The 26,570-nt window shown below is 40.4% G+C and overlaps 1 protein-coding gene across 3 annotated transcripts in view; it reads left to right on the top strand.

The window, feature by feature from the left end:
- TSPAN3 (tetraspanin 3) overlaps positions 1 to 26,570 on the top strand; it is a 64,291-nt gene that overhangs the window by 1,466 nt on the left and 36,255 nt on the right. The window contains exon 2 of one of the 3 annotated variants that reach the window (XR_004903567.1): positions 13,877 to 16,239. The exons of the other annotated variants lie outside the window; for them this stretch is intronic. The gene's annotated coding sequence lies outside the window, so the exon portion shown is untranslated. The remainder of the gene's footprint in view (positions 1 to 13,876; positions 16,240 to 26,570) is intronic. 3 annotated transcript variants of the gene reach the window in all.

Below are 26,570 nucleotides of genomic sequence, written 5' to 3'. Positions count from 1 at the left end.
ACAGATGAATAGCTATGGAAGCCTTTTACGGTGTTTATGCAGTGATAGGAGGAGTCCCGATTAATAGTACCTGTTGAAAATCTCCCATGTAACATTGGGGTTTTCATAATTCCTTCTTTCCAATTAGTGTTTCTCATACTTTGGTTTGAGTTACAGCCTTTTTAAAAGGTATTTTCAGGGATCCTCAAATGATAAAACACTCTGTTATTAAGAAGATAATTAAACAGAGACTTGGCTTTGTACCCTTGAGTTTCTTGTGATTTCTCTGGGCATAACTATTTGATTTTGAAGAATAATCCGTTAGGTGAATTCTAGGCTATTTAAGCTTAGGGACTGGAATTGTTGTTAATGTAATAAAATACTGGAAATACAGGAGCCATTTTCTTTAAATACTTAAATTTTTATTTATTCTTAATTATCAGTTAATTATTGATAGTTCATGAATCTTTTGAACTTGTGTTATCATGTGTACTATTGGTACTTTCTTCAGTGAAAAAAGCTTATGTCGGAATTCAGTTGTTTTCCATAGTGAGTTTTTGCCAGGCCTAAAGTGGCACAGTCTAGTAAAAATACCCTTGATCTAGGTTAGCAAGGATAGTAAAGCTTTTGTGAGCTGTGATAAGGAAGTAGACATGCAGGGGGAAAGAAGTGGGATAGAGCAGATTAGTGTGACCTAAGTTTTGAGGAAACAGTATTATTAGATATGTCTCCCATGAAATGATTAGTTTAGGGACAAACTATTGGAATTTGCTGATGATGGTTATGATAACTAACATTTGCATGCGATACCTAGGTATCGCGCTAAGCACTTTACATGGAGTGTCCTCAGATCAGCTTCCTCTGGCAGGGAATATTATTACACTTATTTTACAGGTTAGGACATTAAGGGTCACTGAGTTAAAAGTAATATTCTCAGGGTGTGGCAGAGCCTGCGTTCAAACTCAGGTTGCCCTATACTTAAGAGCCTGTGGTGTTAGAGCAAAGTGTGATTTCAAAAGATTTGGAAAGGAAAAGGATCTCATTAGTCTATATTAGAGTTACTTTCTCTAAAACATACTGATTTTAACCTTGTTTAGAATCCATACCAGTATTTAAAACACACTATTTAACCTTGTCAATTTTAAAAATTAGGCCATTATGAGGAAACACATAGAACAGATGTGTTAACTGGTTCTCCCTGGGAATTTGTGATGCATTTTTCAGTACTAATAAGTGTATCCTTATATAGTGGCCCCTTCCTCCTTTTGAGGCATTAATGAATAAGTGGAAGAATAAACATTCCCTGCATAGGGCATATTAAAAGTTTATCTAGGTTCTCTTCGAGCAACCTCTTAACTGTTGTACTGGCTTTTCATGGTCAGATGGTAATGGCTGATTGTGGAAAAGTATTAAAGCTTAATTACTTTGGCAAGATCTTTAAACCTTTTAATATCTTTTTTCTTTTTTAAATATATTTTATTGATTATGCTATTACAGTTGTCCCATTTTCCCTCTTCACTCCCCTCTACCCTGCCCACCCTCTCCCACCCACATTCCCCCCTTTAGTTCATGTCCATGTGTCATAAGTTCTTTAGCTTCTGCATTTCCCATTCTATTCTTGCCCTCCCCCTGTCTATTTTCTACCTATTGTCTATGCTACTTATTCTGTATATCTTTTCCCCCTCTCTCTTCCTCCCACTTCCCTGTTGCTAACCCTCCATATGATCTCCATTTCTGTGGTTCTGTTCCTGTTCTATTTGTTTGCTTAGTTTGCTTTTGTTTTAGGTATGGTTGTTACTAACTGTGAGTTTGATGTCTTTTTTTTACTGTTCATGTTTTTTATCTTCTTTTTCTTAGATAAGTCCCTTTAACATTTCATATAATAAGGGCTTGGTGATAATGAACTCCTTTAACTTGGCCTTATCTGAGAAGCACTTTATCTCCCCTTCCATTCTAAATGAAAGCTTTGCTGGATAGAGCAATCTTGGATGTAGGTCCTTGCCTTTCATGATTTGGAATACTTCTTTCCAGCCCCTTCTTGCCTGCAACGTCTCTTTTGAGAAATCAGCTGACATTCTGATGGGAACTCCTTTGTAGGTAACTATCCTCTTATCTCTTGCTGCTTCTAGAATTCTCTCCTTCATTTTTACCTTGGGTAATGTAATTATGATGTGTCTTGGCATGTTCCTCCTTGGGTCCAACTTCTTTGGGACCCTCTGAGCTTCCTGGACTTCCTGGAAGTCTATTTCCCTTGCCAGATTGGGGAAGTTCTCCTTTATTATTTGTTCAAATAACTCTTCCACTTGTTGTTTTTCCTCTTTCCCTTCTGGTACCCCTATAATTCGGATGTTGGAACGTTTAAAGATATCCTGAAGGTTCCTAAGCCTCTCCTCATTTTTTTGAATTCTTGTTTCTTCATTCTTTTCTGCTTGGTTGTTCCTTTTTTCCTTCTGGTCCACTCCATTGATTTGAAACCCAGTTTTCTTTCCATCACTATTGGTTCCCTGTGCATTTTCCTTCATTTCTCTTATCATAGGCTGCATTTGTTCATCTAATCTATGACCAAACTCAACTAATTCTGTGAGCATCCTGATCACCAGTGCTTTGAACTGTGCATCTGATAGGTTGGCTATCTCTCAGTCACTTAAAAAAACTGTCTCTGGGGCTTTTAATTCTGTTTGACCCATCTTTTAAATTTTATTTTTATTTTTTTCCTTTGGTCTGGTCACGCCTGATAGGTATGAGGGGCGGAGCCTTAGGCGTTCACCAGTGCAGGGTACCTCAGTCGCTGGGTTGTGACGTTGTATGTGGGGGCAGGGTCTGAGAGGGAACAGTGGCACCTGCTCCACACTCTCTAGGACTTCAGTCCCCTTTGCTGCTTCCCACAAGCAAATTGGGCCCTTCTTGTGCTGGCTCCTGGGCGGGTACACTTGTGCACTCTCTAGGACTCTGTGGGTTTCCCCAAGGAGCCTCCTGTGAGGCTGAGAGAATCTCCCAGCCTCAACTTCCACAGGTGTTTTCAATTAGTGCCTTCAGGCTTTGTTTCCTGGTGCTGGGTCCCTGGGTTGCAGTTTGTGTCACTGCCTGTTTTTGCTTAGTTTGTCTGCATGAGAATGTGTGGCTGCGGATAGCCAGCTGCCTTATGCACCTCACTGGGTCTGCTCATTGCCTCCCACACCCAGGATCTGCCACGGTCGGTCAGCTGCCCCCGTGATTCTGGGGTCCGCCAACTGCTGTCTGCACCCTGCGCGCCGGTGTCTGCCAGTCACCGCTTTTTCCTGCCGGGATCCCTCGACCCCTCCCCGTAGGCCTCCGACTCTGCCCCTCCTTACTGGTCTGGATGAATGGTAGTCAAACTTCTGTTCGGTTCATTTCTCTCAGTTCTGGTTGTTTCTTTGTTTCTAAATTCTTGTTGTCCTTAGTTTTGGTTGCACGAGGAGACACAGTGAGACTACCTATGCCTCCATCTTGGCTGAAAGTCCTAACCTTTTAATATCTTGATATCTTGTTCATTTGGCACTTTGTTCAATGAGCTGTGATGTGGAAATGCACCTGACATATATAGGCCCCACATTAAATGATGTGTCAGCCAAAGTTGTTAACATTGACTTGGCCTAGATTATTTTGGACAGTGCAGTCTAAGACAGTTACTGTGGAAGGATGCACACTAAAAGGGGAAATAACCATTCCTAAAATCCTGAAGGTTGTCTAATGAAAACAGTTCCTCATTATATTGCAGAATGTTAGGGCTGTGGCTTGAAAGATACTTATGAACAACTAAAAGGATGTACAACATAGATCTCTTTGTTTATACAGAGTGGCATAGCTGTAAATGTAAGTACATTAGTGCTAGACCCATGATGATTTATGGAGGATGATTAGTAGTGTTTGAAGTACATGACTAAATATTGAATGCTGTTGGAAGTCATTAACTGTACCTTTGTACAGAGGTCAGAGAGGATTCTTACTTGGGTTGGTCACTGGAGCTGACCCAGGAGGTCTCATCTAAATCAAGTTTAAATCAGTACCTTTACACTTACAGGTTTTAATTTTGGTAAAGTTATTTGAGTATTTAATCATGCTCCATGTTATACAAATTACCTTTACTTTTCCTACCCTAGGAGAAAAACCAGTTGACTAGCATTAATTTTGCTTCTAAGTGTCTTAGGTATTGTAGGGACTGCAACAGAAAGCTTTGTCCATTCTTGTAGAATTTCTACTCTAGCACATTTTTTAGGCTGTTGTTTTTCATCTGTATGACAGGTGATAGTAACACTAAAACAGCTGTGGAGTAGGAAGTACCACAAGAAGGTCAGAAACAACTTCAGAATGTGGCACCTTCACTGATCATCATTCACTCATATGAAATACCCTATACATACAAATAGTATTTAGAAGCTATATATAACCTTTAAAATTTATCTCATTAAAAAAAGCTTTCCATATCACACTTCCCTCTGAATACATATAATTAAGGGAAATTGCTTTGTTAAACAAAAGCAACAAATATATGAACTCCTAGTTTGGGCTTGTGTTATTGATAAAATAGTGAAAAAGATAGTGAAGATCTTGGACTTACAGAACTTTCTTTCTGGTGGAGCAAGACATATAATTAAAAATAAGAAAAGTTATGTGTTACGTGGAGGATTAAAAAACAGGATTATATGATGGAGTGATTGAGTTGCTGCCTTAGATTGGTAAAGAAGGCTTCTCCAAAGAGATAAAACAGTCTGGAGTATAAGGAGCTGGTTTTCAGGGTGACTTGGAGGAAGTAAAGGGCATTCAAGAAAGGGAACCTCCCACATTCCCTAAGGCAGGAATATGATGCAGACCCTGGCCGGCTGGGTCCCTGTGTTGTGGCTGTGAAAAACAAATTCACGCAGACAGCATGGCTACTCTCTGAGTGAGAGAGGGCCTCCACCTTGCCTGGACAGGCTTTTATTGATTTTTTGGGCACGTTACATTGAGGATGGTCCTCAGTTACTATGCACATGTTCTCTTTGGGTGGTTACCTTTTACAGAAGACAAAGGAGAGGACGTTGCTAATTACATCACAAGAAGGATATTTGCAAATGCAAAGGGAAAAGTGGTTGAACAGGTTACACTCCTTTTTGGGAGGTTTAGCATAGATTTTAGGAAGTTACTTTAAAGATATGCAGTAAATGTTTGCTGCCTCAATTCAGGATGAGGGAGTTTTAGCAAAAGCAAGCCTCATAGCAGCCTAGGTACAATGCAGGCGTGATTCCCCACGGGAGAATGTATCCGTGGGCGTGGGTCCTGTGTGCTGGACCTTGCTCCCTACTGGCCTTTCCGAGTGGGGGCTGGGCTACAATCCCCACACCACACGGAATGGTTCTCTATAGGGATATACTTAATTTCTTCAAAAAAATGTTTAACTATAACTTTGTGCCTTTTTAAAATTTATAATGAAATACTTTAAGAAAAACTTCTTTTCACAAATCTTACACATATTTTGTGTTTCCAGCACATCCTACACATTTGAATTGGGACTATGATACTTTAAACCAAAACCTTCATTTGACATCCTGTAATTTGTGTCTATACCTCTTGTATTTCTATTATCATGAAAGACTACTTTGAAAAAGACTATGTCGTTGGAATGCACCTTCAGGTTACAGATTTTTTTCATAGTTATTTTTCAGTCCACTAGAAGAAAAGCCAATTTTATCAGTAAGCAAATCACGGTACATAATAGGATACCTGTTTTCTTAACTTTGTCAGTTAAGAAAATGAATGTTCCCCATCTTTCTGATTCTCAGTTATCTGTCTACTGACCAAGTGCCTTGTGGCTATGAATAATCAGTAACTGAGAGAACATATAGCATTGGAAACTTGGAATCAGCCAGGGGTCCATATGCAGAAAAGCTAGCTTTAGTAGCATTTTAAGGAATAGGTTGTTTACTAGCTTTGTAGGATATTCACCATACTTTGAAATATTTTAATGAATATTATTTCATAAGGTCCAATTCAGGTTAGGATTTTTATAGAAAGTTTATTCCATGAAATTTTCACTTCCACCTATCAAGTATATCCTAAGGATAATTTACTCAATAAATACTTGTTAAATATGCTTTATATCTTTCCGAAAAAAAATACAAAGAGCAAAATGACAATAGTCCTGCTAACAGCTCATGGGGAGAGGGGACAGACAGGCAAAATCTAATATTTAAGTTTTATTTCTAGATGTACCTACCCTGTTCTCCAGATCATACTTATGGACAGTTTCAAGCCTTTATTCAAAAATAATATCATCTCCTTCCCCCATTCTTAATGTCATAGGTGGGCACAGGCAACAAAGTTCTTGGTGATCAGGACAAAGAATTGAACCAAACACCCAGAGTTTATAGCAGAGAACATGGGAACAGGCCAACTCTGAGCAGAGATTGGCCTCAGGGGCTGGAGGGATTCTGTTCTTACAGGGTGGGTATTCCTGGTTAGTTTTGGTGGGCTTTTATTGTGCATGTACTAGTAGTTGTCTTACTTTAAAGCTACTGTTCATGTGGTCTCCCATGATTTTCCCTGATTAGCAACCAGGGAAGGGGGTTCCACAATGTTACTGAATTGACCCCCCGTTCTCCTGGGGTCCCCCTGTACTAGGTTCGCCTTGCCCATCTCAGAGAATTAATTATAGCTTTCCATGTTGGGGATTGGTGAAAAGGAAAGGAATTATTTATTCAGGTTATACAGATTTAAGAGCAATGACTTAATGTCTTCATCAAAATCCCAAAGTTCCTTAAAACACCCACAAATACACCCAGTTCTTTCTTCCCCCCTTGGCCTGGTCTGGGGTACTGTATCTCAGGAAAAGAAATAGAAGTCCGTGGCTCAGGCAGCCCCCAGTTCTTCCCAGTAATCCATGCTCAGCTGGTAGGCCTCCATTGGTTCCTGGCACCATCAGCTATGTTGCCAGGATCTCCAGTTCTTATTCCAAAACCACATGGCACCTTCTCATGGCCCACCAGCAAGAGTCCTTTCATCCCTTTCCTCCTTGCAGAGTCTCTCCTGCATTCTTCCAAACTGCTAAGAGAGAGCTGTGCATGGATGCTGCATCTTGCTTTCCAGCTTCCTAAGCTGTGCGGCAAAGTGAGATCCAAAGCCTCGTGATTCTCCCCTGCCAAAGCCGTGTGGTGGTTCTCTGCCAAAAAACGTGTGGTGATTCTTTGCTAAAGCCACATGGTGATTTTTGTCATGGCTACCGCACCTGGGTTTAAATTCCAGTGCTAATCCTTCTCTGCAGCCCCATTCCGACTCCTCCCACAATTGGCTACACTTGCCAGCACTCCCGTATTTTTTAGCTTTTCTGGGCTGCTGTGGTAATTCTTGCAGGTGTGGCCCTGTGGTGTGGAGCTGCTCATTTCCAGGCTCTCATGAGAGCTCTGTAACCAGGAGTGTGGCCTCCCAGTTACCTCTTGGGTGGAAGTCACTCCCTTCTCCCTGGCTCAAAGTGTAGCCACAGCTATTTAGCATATCTGTGAATCCAGATAAAGGTTATAGATATGTTAAATGACCATTCTAGAGGTTATCTGCAAAGCTGTTGTTATGCAAAACAACTCAAGGTCCTTGCTCCAGTATCCCATCCCCCAGCTTAGACTTGTAGGGGTGAGGACATCCCATATTTTTAATATTTCCTGGACATCCTGAGTTCTGGACCCCATTACAAACCCTTCTTTTGGGGGCCCCTTGGCTGCACCCTCTTACATTAATACCTTGGTAGAGTCAGTAGATGAGAATAATTATTTGCATTTATATATTTGTTTTTGATTTACTAAAGGGGATAGTAAATGGTGACATTGTATCTTTGTTGCTACTACTGATTAAACACATAACCCATGCATGGACATACTCTCCTATTAAAAAAGCTTAAGTACCCCAAGGTCCTATAGTAAAAAGTGACTCTTTTTACAATTAAAGTAGGGTATGGGGACAGAGGGTCTCAAAAAACAAACAAAAACAAATACCAAAATGCAGAAGTGCATGTTTAAATTTCATGCTTCTCAAATTACCCCTGAAACCCAGCAGCCTGAAAATAGCCAATTCCATTGCTGCTGTTGATACAATAATTTGGCTGTGGCTGTTAGTTGATCTCTAATTTCACTGCCACCTGAACTTTTGGATCTTTCAACTGGTAGTTATAAATTGGTAGTTAAATAGAACAACTTTGGTTTTTTTTCTTTTTTTTTAAAGATTTCATTTATTTATTTTTAGAGAGGGAAGGGAGAGATATAGAGATAGAGAGAAACATCAATGTGCGGTTGCTGGGGGTCATGGCCTGCAACCCAGGCATGTACCCTGACTGGGAATCGAACCTGCGATACTTTGGTTCGCAGCCCCTGCTCAATCCACTGAGCTACGCCAGCCAAGGCTTTTTTTCTTTTTAATCAGTTTCATAATCAGTGTTCAAATACAGTTGTCTCCATTTTCCCACCACCACATTTCCCCCGCCTCACCCACCCCGACCCTCAATCCTGCCCCTTTTTGACTTTGTTCATGGGTCCTTTGCACATGTTCCTTGACAACCTTTCCCCTCTTTCTCCTGCTGTTCCCTCCCTGCATCCCTCTGGTTACTGTCAGTTTGTTCTTAATTTCAGTGTCTCTGATTATATTTTGCTTGCTTTGTTTTGATAATTAGGTTCCACTTATAGGTGAGATCATATAGTATTTGTTTTTTACCGCCTGGCTTACTTCACTTTGTATACAGAGATGTTGGTAATGGTGGCAGAATTGGCTTCTTATCAAAACTTTATATACCCGCAAGCAGTATTTTTTTTGTTTTACTTTGTCTCCTTGAAAAGTGGTATTCGGGGGGGGGGGGGAGGAGAATGATAATGTATACCAAAAGAATCAGAATTGTGTTAGATAATCTGAAAACATCTGAAGATGTGTCAAAGCCAGATAGGCTTAAAAGTGAGAAATGGAGGAGATTGGCAGAGGTGCTTAAAGTATTTGCAGTTGAGAAGATGCCTATTTATGTTGTCGGTTAAGGACAACAATAGGGATTTATAATGAGAAAATAAAGTCTCAATTTCAGACATAATTTTACATATTATTTTGCTGATTCTGCAGTTAATATATTTGCTTTTTAATAAAGACACTAAAAAGTACTTTTTAAAGATTGTTTTTATTGTTCAGTTACAATTGTCCTGCCTTTTTCCGCATTGCTGCCCCCTGCTCTGTCCCCCGCAATCCCACAGTCAATACCCCCCATTGTCAGTAACCATGGTTCCTCTATTTATGTTCCTTGGCTTGCCCCTTCCCATTATGCCTCTCCTCCCTCCCTTATTACTGTCAGTCTGTTCCTTGTTTCCATACCTCTGGATCTGTTTTGCTCATTTGTTTGTTTTGTTTATTAGGTTCCATTTAGAGGTGAGATCATATGGTATTTTTCCTTCACCACCTGACATCTCAATTAGCATAGTACTCTCCAGTTCTATTCATAAGGTTGCAAAGGGTAGGAGCTCCTTTCTATTGCATAATACTCCATTGCTTGAATGTACCACAGTTTTTTGATCCACTCATTTACTGATGGGCACTAAGGCTATTTCTAGCACTTGGCTATTGTAAATTGTGGTGCTATGAACATTGGGGTGCTTAGGTTTTTATGGATTGGTGTTTTAGGGTTCTTAGGATATGTTCCCAGCAGTGGAATTGCCAAATCAAAAGGGAGTTCCATCTTTAGTTTTCTGAGCAAATTCTGTACTGTTTTCCACAGTGGCTGCACCAGTCTGCATTCCCATCAACAGTGCACTAGGGTTCCCTTTTCTCCACAGTCTTGCCAGCACTCGTTGTTTGTTGATTTATTAATGATGGCCATTCTGACTGGTGTGAAGTGTTATCTTATTGTGGTCTTTATTTGCATCTCTCTGATGGCTAATGATGTTGAACATCTTTTCATATGTCTCTAGGCCCTCTGTATGTTCTCTTTGAAGTGTCCAGGTCTTTTGCACATTTTTTAGTTGGATTGCTTGTCCTTCTCGTGTGGAGTGGTTTGAGTTCTTTTAGACATCAAACTCTTTTCTAAGATATCATTGACAAATATGTATTCCCATATTGTTGATTCCCATTCCATTTTGTTGATATTTTTTAAGCCATGAAGAAGCTTTTTAGTTTGATATAGTCCCATTTGTTTATTCTTTCCTTTATATCCCTTGCCCCAGAGAATGTATTGGTGAAATTATTGCTGCATAGGATCTCCTAAATTTTCCTGCCTATATTTTCTTCTAGGGCTTTTATGGTGTCATGACTTATATTTAACTCTTTTATCCATCTTGAGTTTATCTTTGTGTATGGTGTAATTTGGTGGTCTAGTTTCATCTTTTTGCATGTACTTGTCCAGATCTCCCATCACCATTTATTGAAGATGCTATTTTAACTCCATTTTATGTTCCTTCCCCCTTTGTCAAATATTCACTGACTAAATTGACATCGGTTTATTTCTGGGCTCTCTATTCTGTTCCATTGATCTATGTGTCTGTTCTTATGCTAGTACCAGACTGTTTTGATTATAGTGGGCTTGTAATATAGTTCATTATCAGGTATTGTGATTTCTCCTACTTTGTTCTTCATTCTCAAAATTGCTGCGGCTATGGGGTTGTTTATGGTTCCATATACATTTTTGAAATGCTTGTTCTATATCCATGAAATATGTCATTGGTTTTTTAATAAGGATTGCATTTAATCTATAAATTGCTTTGGGTAGTATGGACTTTTTAAAAAATTTTAATTGTTCAAGGACAGTTTTCTGCCTTTTACTCCCAGCCCAGCCCACCCCCCCCAGTCCTCCCCACCTCCCTCCCATTTCCACCCCCCCCCACCTAGTTTTTGTCTATGTGTCATTTATACTTGTTCCTGTAAACCCTTCCCCCTTTTCCCTGAAATTCTCTCCCTTCTCCCCTCTGGTCACTGTCAGCCTGTTCTCTATTTCATTGCCTTTAGTTATATTTTGCTTGCTTGTTTATTTGTTTTGTTGATTAAGTTCCTGTTAAAGGTGAGATCATACAGTATTTGTCTTTCACTGCCTGCCTTATTTCACTTAGTACAATGCTTTCCAGTTCCATCCATGCTGTCCCAAGGGTAGGACCTCCTTTCTTTCTGCTGCATAGAATTCCATTGTGTAAATGTGCTATAGTTTTTTGATTCATTCATTTACTGATGGGCACCTAGGTTGCTTCTAACACTTGGCTATTGTAAATTGCGCTGCTATGAACATTGGGGTGCATAGGTTCTTTTGGATTGGTGTTCCAGGGTTCTTAAGGATATAATCATAACAGTGGAATTGGTTGGTCAAAAGGCAGATCCATTTTTAGTTTTCTGAGAAAATTCCATACTCTTTTCCATCGTGGTTGTACCAGTCTGCAGTCCCATGAACAGTGCACTAGTGTTACCTTTTCTCCACAACCTCTCCAACATTTGTTGTTGTTTTGCTTTGTTTATGATGGCCATTCTGAAAGGTGTGAAGTGGTATCTCATTGTGGTTTTAATTGGCTATCTCTCTGATAGCTACAGATATTGAGCATCTCTTCATGTGTCTCTGTATCCTCTGTATGTCCTCCTTGGAGAAGTGTCTGTTCAAGTCCTTTGCCCATTTTTTAATTGGGTTGCTTGTCTTCTTAGAGTGGAGTCATGTAAGTTCTTTATATATTTTGGAGATTAAACCCTTGTCTGAGGTATCATTGGCAAATATGTTTTCCCATACCATTGGTTCTCTTTTTATTTTAATACTGTTTTCTTTAGCCATGCAGAAGCTTTTTATTTTGATGAGATCCCATTTGTTTATTCTTTCCTTTATGTCCCTTGCTCCAGGGGACTTATCAGTAACAATGTTGCTGTGTGAAATATCTGAGATTTTTCTGCCTATGTTTTCTCTAGGACTTTAATGGTGTCACGGTTTATATTTAAATCTTTTATCCACCTTGAATTTATTTTTGTGTATGGTGTAAGTTGGTGCTCGAGATTCATGTTTTTGCATGTGCCTGTCCTGATGTGTCAACACCATTTGTTGAAGAGGCTGTTTTTACTTCGTTTATGCTTTTGCCCCCTTTGTAGAATATTAATTGACCATAGAGACATGGGTTTATTTCTGGGCTCTCTGATCTGTTCCATTGATCTGTGTGTCTGTTCTTATGCCGGTACCAGAGTGTTTTGATTACAGTAGCCTTGTAATACAGTTTGATAGCAGGTATTGTGATCCTACCTACTTTGTTCTTCTTTCTCAGAATTGCTGCGGCTATTTGGGGTCATTTGTGGTTCCATATGAAGTTTTGAAGTATTTGTTCTATATCTGTGAAGTAATGTCATTGGTATTTTCATAGGGATTGTTTTGAATCTGTAAATTGCTTTGGGTAGTATGGACATTTTGATGATGTTAATTTTTCCTATCCATGAACATGGTACATCCTTCCATTTGTGTCTTCCTTAATTTTTTTCTTTAGTGCCGTGTAGTTTTCTGAGTACAGGTCTTTTACCTCCTTGGTTAGGTTTTATTCCTAGGTATTTTATTTTTCTTGTTGCTATATTGAATGGGATTTTTTTTCCTGATTACTATTTCTGACATTTCAGTGTTGGTATACAAAAATGCCTTTGATTTCTGAATATTGACTTTGTATCCTGCTGTTTTACCAAATTCACTTATTAGTTCGAGTGTTTTTTTGGTGGAGTCTGTAGTGGATAGTCCAACTTCTGGCACACTGCCTGTGTATCTCCTTGCCCTGCCTGTAGAGGGAACTTCTGTTTCAACTGAGAAGTAAAGTCTCAGCATCTCACTTGGGAGGCACTGTTCAGTCTTCTGGGAAAATTGTGGGTGCATTTCTTCTGCCCCTGTACCTCCTGTCCCAGTCTGTCCCAGTCTGTTTCCAGTCATGTGTAGTTTCTCCTTAAATAGCTGTCTGTTTCACAGTGGAGGGGCAGGTGGTAATCTGTGTAAGTGTGTCAGCTCTCTTCTGCTTGGTGTCCTCTGCAGCTCTGTGTTTCAGACAAGACTGGGCGGTGCTTTGAATCTGCTTTGTTGTACCCTATCTTAATGTCCTGTTTTGATGGCCTCAGTGAAATAGGGCACTAGGTCCCAGTGTACTTTGTCTCCCTGTGGGGAGTTGAAAATGGGCCCTTTTCAGCATTAACCTTGCTGTCTTATTCTTGCAAAAAACAAAAACAAAACAAGAAAAAAAAAGCTACCCTTTGGTGGTTAAGCCTGCCCCACCGATTTTGCAGATCTTTCCAGCTCCTTCAGGCACTTGGGGATTGGGCTCAATTTTCCCCTTCTTGTGGTTCTGCCAAGAACAGGGCTCAGTCTGGCCTACAGTAAACAGGTGCACAGTCTCCAGCACACTGCCCTCAGAGCATTCTGCAGCCTGCACTCTCTGTTCTGCACTGTTGTACGAGGCTGGTCCCAGAAACCACCTTACTTTGCACCCCTTTGATGAATTTGCCAGGTGTGCTGAGGGGTAGCAAATCATGCCCACAATCCTCCCTCCTTGTTGGCTGGCAGCTATGCATGCCAGTTCCCTGCTCACCACTACTCAGTTCCTCTTTTGAAAAAAGTCTCTGTGGACACTGCTGCGGCTTGGAGCCACTGTCCCGTTTTCCACATACTCCAACTCTCTGGAAAGTGAAGAGTCTATGTCAGTTGCCAGTAGTGGCCCTTTTCTTCCCCTAGCTTCTGGTATAGCCAGAATCACCCCCACTCTCTGGCACTGTCCCTGCTGGTGACCACTGTGCCAGCTTGGGTGCTCTCCCAGCTGTGTGTGTGCAGCCTGTCTTTTCCCAGTGACTTTGCATACTGAAGTTGCTCCAGGCATGGGTCTGTGGTCTCTGACCCTGGGAGGGGAGGGAGCCGACAGGTTACTATCCCTGACCCAGCTCTCCTCCGATATTGTCCCCATAGCAGCCGTGGTTTCTGGCACCATGCCAGGGGACTTTCCCTGTCAGCCTATAAAACATCCTTACCGCCCGTTTTGAAGCATCCTCTGCACATGTTGGCTTCCAAACTTCATATCAGGTAAGATTCTGTTGATTGTTCACTATGTTTATTTGAACCATCATCTAAGCCCAGTTGGGTTCAGGAGCAAGTAGGCTCAGCTTCCACCTACTTTGCCTCCATCTTCCACTCTTCTACTAACAAGTATTTTAAAAACCCAAATCAGTGTAATTTCTCCATCCAGAGATACTGGGTTGGCCAAAAAGTTTGTTTTTTCCCATAAGATGGCTGTAGTAGCGCTTATTTGTCTCTAACTTTGTTTGATTGTATTGTGACAGCTGTCATTATCAGTGTGTATTTAAAAAAACTTATCAAAATTGGTGAAATTTTGTGTAGCCATTTTAATAGTGAGGCTGGAAGAAAATACTTAACATTTTCAGCATATTATGTTTTATTATTTCAAGAAAGGTAAAAATGCAACTGAAAGTCAAAAAAAGATTTGTGCACTGTATGGAGAAGGTGCTGTGACTGATTGAATGTGTCAGAAGTGGTTTTCAAAGTTTTGTGCTGGAGATTTCTTGTCTTTTTCTTTTTACAAAATAGTCATTATTTATATTTTCAAAAAGAAAAAAATTAACATTTGGAACTTCTCCCCTGTAGGAAGAAGGGTGAACTGGAAGGGACAGGACTGACTCCTACATAGGCACAGGTACCAACAGCTGAGCAGTTGGGCCTGGGATTTTTCACACAGCATTAATAATAAAATTTCCTTTTCTCTTTGTGTGTGTGTGTTTAGAAAAGGGAGTGGTGAGGAATAAGAAGTAAAATCAGAGAAAAATGCCAGAAAACATTTTCCATAATATCTAAAAACAGAACCAGAGTTCTTGTCAAGATAGTATGAATTCTGGGTAAATTACTTTTTTTTCCAGTTCTTGACACTTATAAAGATTTTCTGAAACTTTTCTCAATATAAATAGTACTGGAATCCACAAATTGATTTTTGAGAAATTCTGCAAAAATCCTTTTTCTTCTTTCCTTTTCTTTCCCCTTGTCTTAAAACTAAATGTTCTTCTTTCTTTTTCCTTTTTGCTCCAGGCACCTGATGATTTGTTCTGCTCTGTCAGATGCAGACAGGTTTCTCCAAGTACCACACCACTAGCATGTCCTCAGGGCCAGTGCCTAAGCTGAATCCCCACAGGATCAAACTTGGTCAGGCCAAAGGGAACACAGTGACATGGCAACAGGGTTTTCATTAGGTTGAATAGCCCTGAGTCCCTGGCCCTTCCCTCCCCCTATTTCCCCCAAGTTCATTTAGTGTTGCTTTAAAAGTCTGGGGCCACAATGCAGTCTTTCCCCCATAGCAGAGTAAAAACTCCACAGATTGCGCTGTCTACCTGGTGGTCAGTGGCAGCAACAGTGACTGCTGCTTCTGGAAAATAAATGTAGTCTTACAACAGCAAGATGTTAGGATTGCTTCAGGTGCTTGTGTGGGGGACCCAGACAGAGGCACTGTGCTGAAGCCAGAGAGTGGGATGCTTCAGCCACCAAGTGGGAATGTGACACCACCATGGACTTCCACCCAGAGGTTTCCAAGATATCTGCAGCATGATAGTTGATGAAATCCACTGCCAGAGTTTTCAATTGATCTGCACTGGGGAGGTCAGCCAAGATGAGAATTTCTGCAGCGTTCTCCACGGAGAGGTTACTGCAGAGGGCATCCTCATACATGACCTTTAAACATTCCAGGGCATACTTGTCAGCAGCTGCCAGCAAATCATCAGGCATTTTGTCCAGGTTTGGAGCCTCCCTGTGTAAATGAAGCACATCATTTCCTTAAAGACTTCAGGCTGCACATCATTGATTTCAAACCAATTCTTTTTGCTTTCTTCCATTTCATGTTCAAATATGGCACTAAACACTGGAGAAAGAGATACTAAGATAGCTTTGTGAGCCTGGAATTCCTGGCCAGCAACACACAACAGTCTGAACCAGGAATTCTCCCACAGTCCTAACTCATCGGCCAGTTGGCACTTGGGAACCTTCACCACATTCATGGTATTCTGGCCAGAAATGTTGACAGAATCTTGCACCACACTCACCTCACAGAAGAGGGTAAGGTTGTATCAGGGAGAAGCCCATTGGCTTCATCCTAGAGAAAAATCTCTGTGGATGAATTTTTTGAAGCCCCCGTCTTTGTCTTGCACAAACTTATATGCCCCTTGACTCTCCATAGCTTTGGTTTCTTCTCCCTTGGCATTCGGGATGGAGAATTTGAATTTTGCCCGAACTTCACTGTTTGGACAGCTGACCAGTAACAGGTAAAGTGACAGGTAATCTTTGCTTTCTTCATCTTGCCCTTTTGGGTTTACTCTCAAACAACTGTGTGTAGTACCAGCTCTTGTCTACAGGGCCACTCAACATTTCTGCTGGAGGTGGAGGACTTGGAATCCTTGACATTGCCAGTTTGAAGGTTAAATGAAATTTCCAAAGTTAGGGGACAAAGATTTCTCTTCTCTCTTCACCCTGAGAATGGGGGCAACAGCTGCTGGTCCCAGTCTCCCTTGCTTGCATCATACTGTCCATAACATCTGGGACCTGTGGTACCGCTGATACACAAATATACACACACTCTGAACTTGCACATTCACACACACGCACACACACACTGACACACCTCGTGCTGGGGATTCTTTTGCTTGAGGTTACTCCACGTGAGAGAGAGCTGACATATTCAAAATACCCAAATCAATAAAGTTATTGGTTAAAATGAAAAATGTGTCTTATTTTATGGACTAAACCATATGGACTTTTTGGCCAACCCAGTACACTTTATCGACATTTTAGTGGGTTTTTTAAATGGCTGTATGTGACATATGTGTTTTTCATCTAACATACCACAAACATTATTATTTTTTTTAATGTTTATTTTAAGACTAGACTTTCAGGGATCATTTCTAGTTTGTTAAAAAACGTTTCTTACTCAGTTACAGTTGACATTCAATATTAGTTTCAGGCATACAGCATATCAATTAAACATTTACTATGATCATCCTGAAATGTTGAGTACCCATGTGACACCATGCATACTTCTTACAGTATTATTGACTATATTCCTATGCTGTAGTTTTTATCACTGTGACTGCCAATTTTTACCTCTTTTTAAAAAATTATTTAGAAAATTTTCAATTACTGTGATTAAACATTATATAACTTACTACATGATCATCCTTTCACATTTTTCACCCAAAATGTGGATGTGCATTGTACACAGAAATGCATTTTACCTGGCAAAATACAGTATAAACTTCAAAATTGCTAAGAGACTAGATCTTAATTGTTCTCATTAGAAAACAAGAAATGATAATTATGTGATGATTTAGAGGTGTTAATTAATGCTAAGGTGGTAATCATATTGCAGTATACAAATATATCAATTAATATGTACTTCTTAAACTTACACAATGTTATATATCAATTCTATTTCAAAATTTTAAAAGATTTTATCTTTTATTTATTTAGAGAGGGGAAGGGAGGAAGAAAGAGAGGGAGAGAAACATTGATGTGTGGTTGCCACTCATGTGCCCCCAACTGGAGACCTGGCCTGCAACCCAGGCATGTGCCCTGACTGGGAATCCAACCAGTGACCCCTTGATTCGCAGGCCAGCAGTCAATCCACTGAGCCACACCAGCCAGGGCAATTCTATTTCAGTTTTTAAAAATGGCCACTCTGCCTGGACAGAGCTACACTAATCGAGGCATATAATACTTCTTTCAGTTAAAAGACTGAAATCTCCTCTACCAACGCATGCATTTTTGTCTGAAGTGGTTATATTGTGTGTATCTATATGTGTGTACCATTACTGACATACTATCATCAGGCTGTTTTGTGAAATTAATGAGTTCTTAGGAGACTGTTATATTAAAATAGAGCAATATTACATAATGCATGTGAGGTACAACCAATGAGGGAGGAACTTGGCATTTCCTGGAAAGGACCAGACAACCCAGAGGTTGGGAGTGGAAAGGAAAGAGCACTAATATATTTGAGAGCATTCCCAGAAACTTGCTAAGTGCTTAAGATGTTTGAGTTATGAACATGATTAAGCCTTAAAGATCAGCTACTATTTTTTCTTTGTACCCAGACATGCTCATGCTTCTCTCATCTCTATCAAGTTAAAAACTCTGATCCTGTGTATTGTTGATATAGATGGAGATATGAATACCTATCTTCTGGGTTGTGATGAAAAGTTTTGAAACAAGATATATCTCACGTATGTTTACCTAATAAGTTTTTAGAAAGCTATTATGCATGGATGGGGAATCGTGTAGCACTGCGTTTGGCACAGCGTGCCGTCTCATTCTTAACAAACATTTTCCCCCTGTACTCAGTTATGTTTTTACCTTCCCTAACTGCAATATGAAACAGGACCCTATATTCACCTAAGTATATTCATTGCTACTTCGTTATTTTTTTTAAATTTCTCCATTTACAAAGAAACTGTAAAGAGATACTGCATTCAAGCAGAAGCTTCTTTCTATGAAAGGGCAGACTGCTTAGTTTTATTCTCCGTTATCACTTACATAATAGAGAATACTGTAATATTTGGCCAACATATTTTATTTTGTATACATGTTTATATGGAAACATCAGATATAGTTAGCTTGGAAACTCAGGTTCATTATTAGTATTTTATAGAAAAATAAAGAATTCTCGTTAAATACTTGGAAGTCCCCATAATTCACGACATGTTTTCAGGTGTGAACACTTGTTCTTCTAAACTATTGCTGCATTATACCATATATGGGATTAAGTAACATCTATGGAAGTCTTTGAAAATCAGCTGTGTGTCCCCTTTTAAATTGAGCTAATATATTTTTAAGTATAAAGGGAACCTTTTATATAACCTAAATTACAGCCATGCTGTATTTTTAAAAATTCTTTAAGCAGTTTGTGGATGCTTTTGTCATTATGCACTATTATTTTTCAAGTTATGTAATGCTCATTTACTTACATAAAACCATTAACTAATGGCTTTTAATGTAACCTTTAAGAGGAATATATTCAAAAGTAAGTTTTGTGAAAAGTAAGTTTTATTTTATGTTTGCTCTTTCTATTTTATTTTTTAAAATATATTTTATTGATTATGCTATTACAGTTGTCCCCTTTCCCCCCTTCACTCCCCTCCACACCCTTTCCCACCCACATTCCCCCCTTTTAGTTCATGTCCTTGGGTCATAAGTTCTTTAGCTTCTACATTTCCCTTACTATTTGAACCCTCCCCCTGTCTATTTTCTACCTACCGTCTATGCTACTTATTCTCTGTACCTTTTCCCCCTCTCTCCTCTTCCCACTTCCCTGTGATCCTGTAACCCTCCATGTGATCTCCATTTCTGTGGTTCTGTTCCTGTTCTATTTGTTTGCTTAGTTTGTTTTAGTTTTAGAAGTGGTTGTTAATAACTGTGAGTTTGCTGTCATTTTACTATACAAGTTTTTAATCTTCTTTTGCTTAGATAAGTCCCTTTAACGTTTCATATAATAAGGGCTTGGTGATGATGAACTCCTTTAACTTGACCTTATCTGAGAAGCACTTTATCTGCCCTTCCATTCTAAATGGAAGCTTTGCTGGATAGAGCAATCTGGGATGTAGGACCTTGCCTTTCATGACTTGGAATATTTCTTTCCAGCCCCTTCTTGCCTGCAAGATCTCTCTTGAGAATCAACTGACAGTCAGATGGGAACTCCTTTGTAGGTAACTGTCTCCTCGTCTCTTGCTGCTTCTAGTATTCTCTCCTTCATTTTAATCTTGGGTAATGTAATTACGATGTGCCCTGGTGTGTTCCTTCTTGGGTCCAACTTCTTTGGGACTCTCTGAGCTTTTTTGACTGCCTGGAAGTCTATTTCCCTTGCCAGATTGGGGAAGTTCTCCTTTATTATTTGTTCAAATAACTTTTCCACTTGTTGCTCTTCCTCTTTCCCTTCTGGTACCCCTATAATTTGGATGTTGGAATGTTTAAACGTGTCCTGTAGGTTCCTAAGCCTCTCCTCATTTTTTTGAATTCTTGTTTCTTCCTTCTTTTCTGCTTGGTTGTTCCTTTCTTTCTTCTGGTCCGTTCCATTGATTTGAGTCCCAGTTTCCTTCCCATCACTGTTGGTTCCCTGTGCATTTTCCTTTATTTCACTTAGCATAGCCTTCATTTTTTCATCTAATTTGCGACCAAATTCAGCCAGTTCTGTGAGCATCCTGATCACCAGTGCTTTGAACTGTGCATCTGATAGGTTGGCTGTCTCTTCATTGCTTAGTTGTATTTGTTCTGGAGCTTTGATCTGTTCTTTCATTTGGGCCATTTTTTTGCCTTGACGCACCTGTTACATAGTGGGGGTGGAACCTTAGGTAATCACCAGGACGGGGCAACCCATGTTGCTGGGTTGTGATGCTGTTTGTGGGGGAGGGGTCCGAGAGGGATCAGTGTTACTTGCTCCACTCTCTGCCAGCAAACCGGGCCCTTCTGGTGCTGATTCCCATGTGGGTGGGCTTGTGTAGGTTCTAGGACACTGTGGGTCTCTCCAGTGAACTCTCCTGTGAGGCTGGGAGTCTTTCCTGGCACCTCAAGCCCTCACAGGTGGGAGTACATCTCAAGAGGAGAAAAGCATTGGCCCTTGCCTGGACAGGCCTTTATTTCTTTTCTGGGCACATTGCATGATGGTCCTTATTTACTATGCACAGGTTCGCTTTAGGTGGTTTCCTTTTACAGAAAACAAAGGAGATGATGCCACTAATCACATCACAGAAGAAGGCTATTTGCAAATGCAAAGGGGAAAGTGGTTGAACTGGTTACACTCTATATTGGGGAGGTTTAGCATGGATTTTAGGAAGTTACAGTAAGCACTTGCTGCCTCAATTCAGGGTGAGGGAGTTTAGCAAAAGCAAGTCTCAAAGTGGCCTAGGTACATTGCAGGCCTGATTCCGCACGGGAGAAACTATGCGTGTGGGTCCTGTCTGGGCCCACACCATGCAGAACGGTCTCCTATAATTAAGCAGAGTGCTTTACTATTTGCCTAGACAAAAAAGTAGTTATCTGTCTACTTTTCATCGAACAATCTCCCTTCATCCGTAATTTTTCCTTTTTAGGGTTCTTTCTTCTTCTGAGATGTTGTAGAACCCATGTGGGGATTTAAAAAAATAATAATAGATACAGGGTTTTATTTACTTTTATTATGGAAATTGATTGACAGAAAAATCGAAAGCAAGGTTTGGGCCCTTCCATAGCCCTCTCGGTTGCCAATATAGAGCAAGGCAGAGGTCCTGTTGTAAAGCATGGTGGGAAATGTGTGAGGTGCTGCCAAGGTGTGGAAGTGCTTTTAATAAGTAAGAATGCTTGCCTGACTTCAAAATAACATTAAACACCTAACATTGCAATGGTAGGTTGAAATACTGATAATCACTCCTTTGCTAAGTCACCACAAGCACATATAATGTCTGATAGTGTCAGTTCTATCTGCCCTTGGAAGATAACACACTGGAAGCCACACATGTACAAATAGCAAGAGCATATGTAGGTTTATTTTATGTGACATTATAACATGTAATCACAGTAAAATCTCATAATGTTTTAAGTAAATTTGTCATTTTATGTTGGGCTGCAGGCTGGCCACAGGTTGGACACCCCTGTTGTAAATGATAGCTTTGCTAGGTAAAGTCCTTGTTTTTCATCCCTTTGAACATTTCTTGTTACTCCCTACTGGCCTGCAAAATTTTTGTTGAGAAGTAAGCTGACAATCTTATGGGAACTCCCTTGTAGGTAACAAACTGTTTTTTTTCTTGCTGCTTTTAAGATTCCTTCTTTGTCCTTTAACCTTTTGCACTTTAATTATAATGTGGCTTGGTGTGGGCCTTTTGGGGCTCATCTTGTTTGGGACTCTGTGTTTCCTGGACTTGTATGTCTATTTCATTCACCAGGTTAGGAAAGTTTTCTGTCATTATTTTTACCAATGGATTTTCAATTTCTCTTTCTCTCCCTCTCTCTCTCTCTCTCTCTCTCTCTTTCTCTCTCTCTCTCTCTCGTTCCTCTCTTCTCTTTCTTTTTCCCTCCCTCCCCCCCCTCCGTCTCCCTTCCCTCTCCCTTTCCCTCCCTCCCTCCCTTCCTCTCCTTTCTTCTCAGCACTCCCATGGTGTGAATGTTGGTAAGCTTGAAGTTGTCTCAGAGTCTTTTCACATTGTCTTTATTTTTTTTAAATTTCTTTTTCTTTTTGCTGTTCCGAATGAGTGTTTTTTCTACTTTTTTATGTTCCAAATTGCTGATTTGATTCTTGGCTTTATCTACTCTATTGTTGATTCCCTATAAATTATTCTCCCATTTCAGTTATTGTATCCTTTATTACCGACTAGTTCTTATGGTTTCTATGTCTTTTTATGCTGTTGAGGTTCTCACTAAGTTTCTTGAGCATCCTTATAACTACTTTTTTGAACTGTGTTTCCAGTAGTTTGCTTGCCTTCATTTCACTTTGTTCTTTTTCTGGAGATTCTACTGCTGTTTCATTTGGGTCCTGTTTCTTTGTCTCTGCATTTTGGCTTATGTTTGTTTCTAGGTATTAGGTACAGCTGCTACATCTCCCAGATTTGGTAGAGTGCTCTTGTGTAGTAAGTGTCCTGTAGGGCCCAGTGGTACAGCCTTCCCAGTTACCTGAGCTGGGCACTCCAGGTATGGGCTGTGTACACTGTCTTGTAGTTGATCTTTGATTGTTCTTGATGCCCCTTGGAAGGATTGACCTGCAGCCCAGTTGGCTGTGAGGGCATGTTGCAACTTCAGCATGGGAGTTGCTGTGCAAAAGCTGACCCTGTGGAGTACTTGCTTCAGTGGGGCTTTGGTGCTTACTGAGTCTGCCCGTTGGGTGTGTTGCTCTATGAGGTGGTAGGGTTGTAATTTGTCATGGTCTGAAGATGTCCACTGGGTGCACAGGCTCTGGGACCTCTAAAGAGGTGCAAAGTCAGTGACCATCTGTGCCTCACCCAGCATGAGCTATAGAGTGATCCATAGATGGCTGCTATCAGTGTTGGGCTCGAAGATGCCCAAGAGAGACAAAGCTATGAATCAAGGCAGGCTGCCACCGATATTGAGCCTGGGGCCACTTAGGGAGAGCTAGGGTCTACACAGAGGCCAGATGTTCCTTGTTTGAGAGATTTTAGGAAAGTCCAAAGCATGAGGCAAGAGAGGCCAGTTGTTAAAAGCCTTGGAAAATGGCTTGGGTGGGCCAAGAAATTGGGTGGGGCAGGGTCTCAGGGAATCATCAGGGTAGGGCAAACAGGGTTGGTCACTGTCTCAGTTAAGGTATACTGCATCCTGTTTGTGCTGGCTTTGTGGGAGAGGGCCCAGCAGAGGAACAATGGCCTCTGCCAGCACTTCTGCCTAGGAGAAGAAATCTGCCCCCAGATATCTGATGCCAGACATTTCAGTTTCCTCCCATATGTCCCTGGTGCCTTTTGAACTACTGCTCCAGTGCAAGAGCTCAGAGAGAGTGAGTCAGAGAGAGTGAGTGCTAGAGCTCCGAGAGAGTGGTCTGTGCATGGGCTTTTTAACAGGAATACCTGGGACTCTCGCCACTTCCATCTTAGTCTCAATTTTAGCTGGTTTTCACAGCCAGAAGTTATAGGGTCTTCTCTTCTGGCACTGGAACCCAGGGCTGGGGAGTCTGGTGTGTGGCTGGGACCCCTCACTCCTCATGGGGGACTTCCACAGTGGAGATATCCATCCTGATTTTTATCCACCACATGTTGGTGTGGGACCAGCCCTTTCTGCATCTGTGCCCCTTCTACCAGTCTCTATATGGCTTCTTCTTTAAATCCCTCATTGTAAGACTTCCACTCAGCTAGATTTCAGGTGGTTCTGAATGATGGTTATTCTGTAGTTTAGTTGTATTTTTGATGTGGTTACAGGAAGAAGTGAGTACTGTGTTTACCTTTGCTGCCATCGTGACTGGAAGCCCAATTTGTACTTCTTAATCCTTCCACCTTTTTGAGCAGTCTAACAACCATCAAAATGTTCTCTGTATCTATGAGTTTATTTCTGTTTTGTTTATTTTTTTTTTAGATTTCTCATATAAGTAAAATTACATGGCATTTATCTTTCTCTTTTATTTACCCTCTGGATCCATCCATGTTGTTGCAGGTGGCAAGATTTCATTCTTTCTATTGCTGAGTCATATTCCATTGTATATATGTACCACCTCCTCTTTGTTCATTAAGCTATGGATGGGCACATAGGTTGCTTGCATATTTTGGCTATTGTAAGCAGGGATGCTTATATCTTTGAATTAGTGTTTTGGGTTTCTTCAGGTAAATTCCCAGAAGTGGAATTCCTGGTTCCTTCTTTGTCTGTCATTATAGCGTTTGTTTTAAAGTCATTTTGTCTGATGTGAGCATTGCTACCCCAGCTTTTTTCTTTTTCCTTCTTCATTTTTATTTGGATAAAGTAGGTCTATTTTGTTACCCATTAACCCATTGTATGTCTTTGATTGGAGCATTTAATCCATTTGCATTTAAAATATTTGTTGATATGTAGTTATTGCCATTTTATTGTCATATTTTTATCTCCCTTTTTCCCCTTCGTAAGTCCTTTAGCATTTCTTGTGATACTGTTTAATGATCATGAACTCCTTTAGCTTTATCTTGTCTGGGATGCTTTCCATTCTAAATAGCAGCCTTGCTGGGTAAAGTAATCTTGGTTGTAAGTTCTTGCTTTTCATCACTTTGAATGTTTCTAACCAATCTCTTCTGGCCTGCAAAGTTTTTGTTCAGAAATCAGCTGACAGTTTTGTAGGAACTCCCTTATAGTTAAATTACTTTTTCTTGCAGCTTTTAATGTTCTCTCTTTTTCTTTGCTCTTTTACTTAGAATGTGTCTTGGAGTTTGTTTCTTTTGGTTCATCATATTTGGAACTCTCTGTGTGTCCTGTGCTTGTGTGTCTTTTTCTTTCACCAGGTTAGGGAAGTTTTCTGTCGTTACTTTTTCAAATAGGTTTTAAATTTTCTGTTCTCTTTTTTCTCCTTCAGCTACCACAGTGATGCAAATGTGGTATGCTCCCTGAGGCCTCTTCTGCTATCGTCATTGTTTGGATTATTTTTTATTTCTTATTTTTAATTTTTTTATTGTTGATAAAGTACAGTTGTCTCCATTTTAACCCCACCACAAACTGCTGCCACGCCCATCACCGCATCCCACCCTGGAACCTATGCCCTTTGACTTTGTCAGTGTGTCCTTTATATATGTTCCTTGATGGCACTCCCCCATTTTCCCCCATTATCCCTGTCAACCCTCCCCTCTGGTTACTGTCAGTTTGTTCTTTATTTCCATGTCTCTGGTTACATTTTGCTTGCTTGTTTGTTTTGTTGATTAGGTTCCATTTATTTATAGGTGACATCATGTGGCATTTGTCTTTCATGGCCTGACTTATTTCATTTAGCATAATGCTCTCCAGTTCCATTCATGCTGTCATGAAGGATAGTAGCTCCTTCTTTCCTTCTGCCGCCCAGTATTCCTTTATGTAAATGTACCACAGTATTTTGATCCACTAGTCACTGGTGGGCACTTGGGTTGCTTCTAGCACTTGGCTATTGTAAATTGTGCTGCTGTGAACATTGGGGTGCATATGTTCTTTTGAATTAGTGTTTCAGGATCTTTAGGGTATAATCCCAGGAGTGATATGCTGGGTCAGAAGGCAGTTCCATTTTTAGTTTTCTTAGGAAGTTCCATACTGTTTTCCACAGTGGCTGCACCAGGCTGCATTCCCATCAACAGTGCACTAGGGTTACCTTTTTCCCACAACCTCTCCAGCACTTGTTGTTTCTTGATTTGTTTATGATGGTCATTCTGACTGGTGTGAAGTGGTATCTCGTTGTGGTTTTAATTGGCATCTCTCTGATGGCTAGTGATGCTGAGCATCCTTTCATATGCCTATTGGCCCTCTGTGTGTCCTCCTTGGAGAAGTGTCTGTTCAGGTCCTTTGCTGATTTTTTAATTGGGTTGTTTGTCTTTCTGAAGTGGACTCACGTGAGTTCTTTATATATTTTGGGGATCAAACTCTTGTCCGAGGTATCATTTGGAAATATGTTTTCCTATAGGGTTGGTTCCCTTTTCATTTTAATGTTGTTTTCTTTAGCTGTGCAGAAGCTTTTTATTTTGATGAGATCCCATTTGTTTATTCTTTCCTTCATGTCCCTTGCTCTATGGGACATATTGGTGAAAATATTGCTGTGTGGAACATCTGAAATTTTCCTGCCTGTGTTCTCCTCTAGGACTTTTATAGTATCACAACTTACATTAAAGTCTTTTATCCACCTTGAATTTATTTTTGTGTATGGTGTAATTCTGTGATCGAGTTTTATTTCTTTGCGTGTAACTGTCCAGATCTCCCAACACCATTTGTTCAAGAGGCTATTTTTACTCCACTTTATGCTCCTTCCCCCTTTGTTGAACATTGATTGACTTCACAGTCTTGGGTTTGTTTCTGGGCTCTCTATTCTGTACCATTGGTCTATGTGTCTGTTCTTATGCCAGTACCAGACTGTTTTGATTATTGTGGTCTTGTAATATAGTTTGATGTCAGGTATTATGACCCTTCCTACTTTGTTCTTCATTCTCAAAATTCCTGTGGCTATTCAGGGTCA

This window comes from Phyllostomus discolor, chromosome 1 (assembly GCF_004126475.2).
Source record: "Phyllostomus discolor isolate MPI-MPIP mPhyDis1 chromosome 1, mPhyDis1.pri.v3, whole genome shotgun sequence".
Lineage (NCBI taxonomy): Eukaryota > Metazoa > Chordata > Mammalia > Chiroptera > Phyllostomidae > Phyllostomus > Phyllostomus discolor.
This window is presented reverse-complemented; position numbering and strand designations above follow the sequence as displayed.